Source organism: Labrus mixtus, chromosome 11, assembly GCF_963584025.1.
Source record: "Labrus mixtus chromosome 11, fLabMix1.1, whole genome shotgun sequence".
NCBI lineage: Eukaryota > Metazoa > Chordata > Actinopteri > Labriformes > Labridae > Labrus > Labrus mixtus.
In genome coordinates this window covers 12,513,182-12,523,011 of record NC_083622.1, presented here as the reverse complement: position 1 = coordinate 12,523,011, position 9,830 = coordinate 12,513,182, and positions in this window count along the sequence as shown.

Genomic DNA, 9,830 nt, shown 5'->3' with positions numbered 1-9,830 from the left:
CACACACACACAAACTGTGAAGCATTCCGGTGACAGATTGGACGTCTCAGACTGAGGATTAAATCAACACAGAAACAATGGGCGAGTCCACCAACCAGCTAATGTCAGTACTTAGATACAATAGTTAAACACAATAATTTGTTAAGTCTTTCGTTTCCTAAAATGTATAATTCTGTTGCATTTACGTCCCAATATAACGTCCTGCAATGCTCAAATGGGGATATGGGTTGGGGATATGGGGATAAATGTTCCTGGAGTTGAGCACTTAACCCGGAAATCTTGTACTTTTGCGGGTTATAAAACAAGAATCACCTTGAATGACTTTGGGAGGGTCACATGTTGTGGCAGGTGAACCTACAGTTTACAAGCGTGATAAAAACATATGCAGACTTGTTGTTGGTGTTGTGAGGCTGTGAGGCTGCAGAAGTCATGGGGTACTGTTCACAACATATCCAAGATGGCAGACGAAGCAACAGAGTCTGATGCCAAGAGGACAGAGCAGCTAGCATGACGGTAGAGTCAAATTCTTGTAGTTTAAAAAAAGGAATTGTCTTAACTCTAAATGTGAGAAAGTTCTGTCTTCTAGCTTTGCAGGAGTAATGATCCAAGTATGTAAGATCAGGAAGCAATATTGTGCTAAAAGCTGAGACAGAAAAAGCTGCTGCTTGAATGTAGCCAAGTGAGGGAATTTTAGAAGCATGAAAGAGACATCTTATTGGTTACATTAAAGATAAAAAGGGAAAGTTGTTTGCTCAAGAATATGTGATACCAATAACATGTGCTTTTGTGTTCTCACTATAGTTTACATAATTTACTTAAGATAATCCCGAATACCCTGAGGACACTAGAGAGTCATGCAAATCTCAACCCATCTGCTGAAACTGCAAATGTTTTTTATCCCGTCTTCTCGTGTAAAGATTTTCAGTCCACATGCATCCAGTTCAAACTGGCTCTGAACAGTTCACGAGCCGATTTTCACCTCGAGGCTGGAGGCAGTGTCACTCAACAGGAATTTAAAGTTCAAAGCCGAAGAAGAAAACCAACAAACAGGCCCAACAGCCAAGAGTTTAAAACTATCGGTGTTTACAGATACAATACAAACACCTCCGTCAAGGCATTATAATGACATGTAGCTGGAAAAAAAAGTGCTGCAAGCTTTTAATCAAGCTAATTCAGACCGTGATGCCGTGGAGGGGGGGGCAATTCATGTGAGTTCAAGTGACACTTAAAGAGAAGAGACAAGACTGAACAGATCATTTTTTTAATGCATAAAGGAGATTATAAATTAAGTTCTGTAAAAATAAAAACAAACACACTTTTGTCCATTTGATATACTAAATGCCAACACTTAAATCTCAAAAGTCAAGGTTAATGCAAAATTAGAGAAAGACATAAAACAGACACCCTAAGCTATGCAGACATTTTACATGGACATAAACATTAAACATGTAGCATGCATGGCTCCAATCATACAGACTATAAAGAAGAGAGTACACACGAGGGTTGTGCACAGTCATCACACACAGGCAAACTTCTTCATCTGGACTTAAAAGATTAAAAATTGGACTTTGGGTTGCAACCAGCTAAATAGGTCATAAAAAAGATAACTTGTTAGGATCATAGAAAGACGATCTTAATGAGCAAAGATACAGAAGCTCTAAGCAGACATGCATTGAGACATTTTATTTACTCCATTTTGTCGAGATTTAGATTTATTTTTTTTTCCCGCTATCTCAGGAAACCAAAGATGGTTGTCTCATTATGACAGATTATTGAGCTCATTATCTCTACATACCAGATATAATGATAACTAGATAGTATTCTGGTAACCAAGGAGAAAAGACAATTACTGTGAGGGACAGGACCATGACATGCCAAACCGCTCTGCGGATACGAGATGAATACGTTGTGATATCGAGAAACTTGTTGCCATGGAAAAACAGTAAATAAAATGTAAGGACACAAACACATGCATTTATAGGGCATCTGTACGTCTGTGTAAGAACATGTATTGCTTATTGTTAGTAGTCCAACATCGGCCGAGTTGAAAGCAATACTGCAGGTCATGTTATGCAATAGCTAACTGACCCCAGTAACGTCCAATGAAAATCTCTTATCCTGCTTCATAGCATCAATTGGTGTCTAAATGCATCCTCGCCAATCCTCCAGCTTTGACCTTAATTCATTCATCAACAGTGAGCTCTGTAGACCAATCAGGAGCCCTTCCTACCATTTACAACGTCAACGGCTACTCATCTGCTGGTACTGAGAGTATCTGCTGTTCTAACATGAGGTAGTAAGGTTATGAGTGTTTATGTTAAGCATCCATATGAAACCTGACGTGATTCTGCAGCAGCTCTTACTAAACTAAATCCATCAGATGTCACTCCATGCCGTCCAAAATTACCCTCCATGGACCTGATATGTATCAGTGAAGAAGAGAGGAGTCTGCTGCCAGGAAAAGATTAGATGGAGGGCTTCATAGGGACAGAGGCATGAGAGAAGAGGATCGTGATAGCTGTCATTCAACCCAGCTGTCTCTTTATAGCCGTGGCGGGTGTGAAGATCTGGAAGAGTTTCTGGTGTAGGTGGAACTTTATCGGGTGCCAGATGAGTTATAGATACAGCAGTGACAGAAAAGGAAACGGAGACGGAGACGATAGTAAACAGAGCAGTGGGAGTTTCATGTGGACACAGCATGTGCTGCAGGAAACAAGACATTTGTTTTATGTAAGCCAAGTTACAGCTTGTTTTTTTATTTTCTATGTAAATATGCACATCGCATGAAAGCAGTTATATACAATCCTATAAAGCTGCTGGTATAAGCAAACAAACACTCTGACATACAGACAACACACATTTGTAGTGTAGTGTGTTCAGAGAGGGGACTAAATCTTTGTTTTTGACCCTCAAAGAAAAACACAAGTCAGAATGTAAAAAGGAGGGAACAACGTCAGTAAGTACAAACATACTGCATAAGTCCAATCAAAAACACGTGCTGACAGGCACTTCACAGAGGCACAGGGTACGTATATACATTTAGAATATATAAAGAAGAGGTTTTCTTGGTTTTGTGAACATAAATTTGTCAAATTGGGCCTTGCAAGGCTGTGCAAATAGATAATCCATGCATGTCCACTTGTCCACAACTGTGTACCTTGAGGGGTGACTGTGGCTCAGTGGTATAGTCGGTCAGTGGAAGGAAATCTGGAAGGTCAGTGGTTCGATCCACAGCTCCGATTTGTCATATGGCAAATTGCACTAGCTGCTAGGGCGGAATTAATTGGAATTAGTTAATGTCAGTGTGTGAAATGCCGTTAAGTGAGACATGAATGCTGTCTCAGGGCTGACACATTACACGGCCGATTGGGAAAGACCCATTCTGATTTGATGGCTCATTGGCTTTACAACATGCATAAAGTAAAAAAAGAAAATGTTTCATTCTGATCAGTAGCAGTTTGTTACCAGAGTCTAACAGCGACCGCCCACTTTTTCCGACATCTTTGATTACCCAAGTAAATGTGCTCATTCAAATTAATCCATTCACATTTCAGAAAATCTTTACATCAAAATTTATTTTGGCAAAGAAATAAGACTGTGTACATCATTTTTTCAGGAGTGAAGGAACTACGCATCCCACAATGAATTGCGTTTCAACGCGACCCAACCATACGACCAAACAAGCAATAGTGACGCGTGCTTCTTCCTGAACTTACACTGATTTTCTTTCTACATGTATCTTTATTGTAGTGTTTAAATTGTTCATAATAATGTTGTATTATTTTGTAGTTTGTGTATATATGCACTTCGCTAGCTCGTGGTAAGTCTACCCTGGATGGTTACGACATTATGGCTAATAATTAAATCAAAAACAACAATATCTAAATAGATAAGTAAATACATTAAGAAAAAACTAAATTGTTGTGTAATTGATGTTTTTTGGGCCAACTGGTATACAGTGTAAAATAAGTAAGCCTCTATATGTTGGTAAACGTGAGCACATGTGTCATGTCACAACTTGAAGCTATAGGATCCTGTTGACAGCTCAGAAGTAGGTCAGAGGGCCAAAAGGCAAACCCTCAGAGTGAAGTATGTCAAGTCATGACAATTACATGTTGCAGGGAAAGGTGATCTACTTAAACCAAATGCCGTACTTTCTACAAATAACAAAAGTATGGGTTGGATATTTTCCTATCAAGCTAGCTCAGAGGACTGTCATGCTGTGGATGGGCAGGTAAAACTTGTGTGAATTAAGTGGTAATTTAAATCAAAAGAGTGGATGGTCAAAAATGTGGGGCAAATAAAAATAAAACGTAAAGAGTGTAAAGCCTGGCTCACACTGTAGGATAATCGGGACGATTTGAGATCCGATTCTTCCTTCTCGACAATCGCAGGGTCGCTCCCAACTCAAGCCTTCTTGGACCCGATTATCTGCTCACATTATCTTGTAGTGTGAGCGGTTCAAAAGATCCAATCAATCCCCGATCTGCCCGCCGATCGTCGGGGACGCCCCGATTTATTTCAAACATGCTTGATATTTAGAATCTAAAATCTTGACGATGAAGTCATGAAAGGGTCCAGCAGAAGTCGTGTGTGACCATAATATAATCACAGAGACAAGGGAGGAATGTAGTCATGGCGACCAGCGGCAGGACACAACCCGGCGTTTCGTTTTTTTTTACTTTTCAGTACAGATCATCAGTGCAGCACTTTTCTGAAACTTGTATCCATATTTATTTCCTCTATCCTACAACAACTTCCACTTCCTTCTCCTTCACCAACCGTCATCCTTTGTTTTATTCAAATGAAACTTTATAAAAAATTGTCAACGTTCGGTCACGATTTCACTCGTACAGTGTGAGCTTTTTCCGACTGTGCCCGACAATCAGGTCGTACAGTGTGAGCACATAAATCACAAGGTCTGGTCGGGCGTCGTAAACGAGTCACTCGTACAGTGTGAGCTGACATGCCATCCCGACTTTTATACAATCGGGGAAAAATCTCACAGTGTAAGTCAGGTTTAAGAGTTAACTTCACCAAATGCAAAATAATTTGACCATGTTATACATTAAATGCCAGTGCTTCAAGCTCTCAAGTAGATCAGGGAATGAATCTTGAAGACTGTAAATTAAAGTAAAACAGTAAAAATGTCTAACATGTAACCAGTGTGTCAATGAGACCATTTAAAACCATTTCTCACTCTCTTAGGGCAACAATGATGAGAGTATTAAGAGTTAAAAACAGAGGGACTGAGACTCTGTAATTCCTAAACCACTGTCTATTTCCAGCTCTGGCTCCCGCTGCGGCTGCTATTCTCACAAGCATTCCCCTCCATTATAGACAGGAAATCTGCAGCTCACCGTCCCTGCTCCTCTCGTACAACAGCTCAGCAGAAAAAATGTGCCCATGAAAACCACGCAGGGAGTTGTAACAACATTCTCAGTCTGTGGATTAAGAGCAACAAAAACATTGATCTAGACTGATTAGAGCTAAATAATGTAAAAGTGACTGTGACCCCTTTTTTAATAAACTGACTCTTGTGTCAGTGGAGTGAGTGGGAACTATAGTTTTTCCACTATGGTGACCACTTGCTCGGGGGAAAATTAGAACCAAACCCATTGACATTGTCATAGCTTTGTTTTTGGGAGAGCTTCAAATAGGCCTAAAGACATTCAAACCTACTGATGTAAAGCAACAAGTTTGTACTGTATTCAAGACAAAGGCTTACTTTACACAGTAAAATGTTTTTTTCAAAATCACAACAAATTTGACTTATTTGCTGAAGTTTTAAGTTTTTCACTTCCAGTTTTGGATTTCATAAATGCCTTTGAAGATTACATCAAACAGTCAAAACACTTGACTCAACATCTGTCATCAAATGGGACACATTAGGGTTAGACACATTCTTACATTATACCATTTCATGACAGTGCAGGCACCAAATTGCTTAACACTGCCAAATTGTGGTTTAACAAGTCAGCACTTCCTCCTCTAGTGATTTCCATTGGAGTTTTGCAACAGGTTCTGCAAATGAGTCCATCCTTGTGTTTCCCTTTGGCACGGCAGTGACAGATGAACAGATGGAGCTATTAGGTTGTATGGCAGAGCAAGATTGCAACACTGGGTGAATAAAGTTTAATCAAGCTTGTGCGTCAAGCTAAATGCTAAGGCTAGCATGCTCACGTTGACAATGCTACCAAAGTTTACTATGACTGTATCCAAAGCCACATACAAATTTACTGCCTACTACATACTCAACCAATACTGAACATTTACCTGACGGTTACCCAGCTGTTAGCAACATATGTACATCCTCCCTGCGTCAAATTACTTCATTAATCATGTAGCCTACTTCCGGTCCAAGCAAAGTTGAGTAGGTTTCAGGCTGGCACGCTTTCGGGCTGTATATAGAATAAACTACAAATTACACATGTTCATTAATCAATTTACTTATTTGAATAATATTTGATCAAAAATAAAACGTATTACATGGGTACTTTCAATGTAGGCCTATACCACTATTTACAGCCGCAAAGCATTGTGGGGCAGTTGAGTATGACCTAGCTCCTGTATCACACAGATATGGCCAATCTAGTTTACAACCGATTCTTCTTGCATACACAACTAGCATACTTAGCAGCTCTGATACCATCAATTGTGAACGCAGCACATACTCAATGTGAGGTCATCCTGCATATGAATGAAAGTACACGATTTTGGACACATCCTATGTTTATAACTTATTTAAGCTTGTGACTAACATTTGCCTTCTACCATTTAATCTATTTTTTGCAGAAGAACTTGAACTGCTAAATGTTACAGCTAGCATGGTCACAATAACAAGGCTACTACTGTTTCCTACTGTATGTTCATCATCTTCGTTTAGCTTGTTGTTAACATTTGCCGATTAGCATTTATGCTCTGGTGTGGCTACAGAACTTGAAATGCACGTCAGAATAAACTCTTGTTTTCTTTCTGTAAAAAATATTTGCTTAAAGCTTTAACCAACCAATCAATTAATCTTTAATTTAGAACGGAGATTAGACTTAAGTTAGCTAGCAAAAGCATACTCTTCATAATTTCATTGTTAATATCAAATTACCTCACGTGCCTGTTTCACAAATAATAATTTTGCTACATAAATGGTTGGTACTATCATATTGCTGTTTCATGTCATCTTTAAATATAGGCTATATTTTTCATTAAATTACATATGATACTATCTCCTTTACATGTTTGTCATTTATTTCCAGAACTGTCATAAAATAGGTGAAGCCACATGGCCAAAAATCTATCTTAGATGCAGACTATTTAATAAGCTAGCCAAGAAAAGTTATCAAACAGTAAAATCCAAATAAAACAATATATTTTGGGGATATTTTGCAGACTTCATTTTTTTATGCAGTAAATGGATGACGTTAATCAGCAACATTCATAAAGCATCACAACTCTGTGGGGAAAAACCTTAGAGTCCATCAGTACAGACACAAACAGCCTTTCAAAGATAAGCTGCTTTCAGTAAATCCTAATGAAAACGAAGCCATGGGGAGAAAAAAAAAATCAGAGTGAGATTAAGAGACAGAACATGGCGTCCTACATCAACCACCTGGCGGGCGAAAGGGCTGAGATATGGGAGCACTAACATCTGAAACAAACTCATTTAATACAACCTAACTACTTAATCTTTTTAAACAAACATATGCTTAATTTTCTAGCATTGTTCTAGCAACTATTGGCCATCGAAGTGACATGAAAAAGCAACAAGAAAGAAGCCACAATTACTGACTAAAAACTTATAGCTCTTTGAAGGGCTGTGTGACAGGTGAAAGTCTAATTTTAAAGACTAGATTTGATGTGGCAGCATAATAGCTCTTGATTGTGCATCATGGAGGGGGTTTCTGAGATCTTTGTGACATTTTGTTTGTATGCCAGTACCCACAGAGGCTCCCTGAGTAAAGGACAGCCCAGAACAAACCCCAATTCAGCGCATGCTCGGGTCAGGCACATGCAGGACACCGCCTCCTCAGCATGACTCCCCTCAAGATGTGAATTGGGCACATTAGATTAAAACGTGATCGACTTTTACTTGTATTATTTTGTGGTTAATACATTTCTTGAGGATTTCTGAGCACATTAGAGGTTTTACTTTTCTTATTTTTGTTGCAATGTACTGTGTGTATGTTCCATGTTAGTTAACTACAATATAAAGCTCTGATCAAACTCCACCGAGACATGCCATATACATCCAAATTGAATTTTTCTGTCTAACACAATAGCTCTTTTCACACATGCACAAAACCCCTGAAAATGCATAGTGATTGAAAACTCATCAGGATTTTTTTTACAGCCGGCCTCCTGGTAAAATTTTCGAAGAATATAAGTCGAGGTGAGCAAAATCTGTAAACACATCATGTAATATTCAGAAAGAAATCACTGCAAGCGAGTTGGAGGAGTTGAAGACCTTTTTGCATTCTTTTGTGCAAGTAACAAAGCTTCTTTATTCTCCCTTCTGATGTCAATGTTTGCAGATTACGTATCATATTGCCAATGTCTATGACAGGTTTTCCCACAAAGTATTAAGTGTGATACTGTGTGGGAAAGACAAAAGACACAGTTAATTTCTGGCAGGTTAAAAAAAACAAGTACAAAGTAATCTTTACTCCTGTTAGCATTTTTTCTTCATAGCCTACTGTTTGTAAGCTTGCAGCCATCAATGTCAGCACAACTAAATGGGAAAGGAAACATTTGGTGTTGCTTATAGCCTAGAGCTCAAGTCTATATTATGTGAAAATGCAAAACATAAAAAAAAAACGCAAACTAGGAACACAACCACAAAACAGCCTTTTGAGTTTCAGATCTGGAGGTATAGCTAGCAAAACGAGCTAACCAGCTAACAACAAAACTGCTGTAGTGCTCTGTAACAAGGGTGGGTTAGCTAGCATGAACAAGCAATGAGTAGTGCCTGCTTAAAACAATACAACTCCTTGGTTGTTTTGGTTTTCTTCTGACGACTTTAACTTCTTTTATTTGTGTTTTGGGTGGTAAAACTTGTCTCCCTTTGTTGATACATCTAATAGGTTGCTGCTAACTTACACTGATTTGTTTTGAATCCAACCAACATAGGACTAAAATACTTATTTTAATCAAGATATGGTAAAATGGTGACCTTAAGTTATCCGTCTCCTTTCAATACTTCACTAACGACAATACAATAAGAACAGCCACAGCAAATAGTATAATTTAACTCATCTTTATTGAACACTCAGCAGCAGCAGAACATGAAAAATAAGTTCACAGGGGTGAAGGATTGTGACGGTTAAATACTTTAGCACCATGAAACACAGTTTATACAATACTTCTTGAAAGAAAATAAGCTTTTTCATCAGCTGTACAAGAAAAGGAAGGTGCCAGTATGCTTCAAAATCATTCTTCTATAATACAGAACGTCAAGATAAGCGCTTAATGAACCCACAACACTCAAACTCTCCCGCTGCTCATCATGCTCTAACTAGCTGAGCATATTTCTAATAATTGCTCTTTCGAACTCAGTGATTTCAAAATAAGATGTGACAGTCCTCTGAGATCCAGCACACTTCCTTTTTGTTTCTTGTGTTCATCCCTGACACTCCAAATACCATCCATTCCCGACTAATCGTTTCGTACAAAAGCTTCATTAAAGCTTTCACAAACATCCTAAAAAAGCCACCTTGTGTTTTAATCTCTCTTGGTCGTTACTGTTAAGGCAATCTCTCTGCCTCTGGAGTCTAAATTTCCTTTGTGAGAAATTATTGACTGTTATAACAAAGAAAACATATCCTCCATTGACCCTC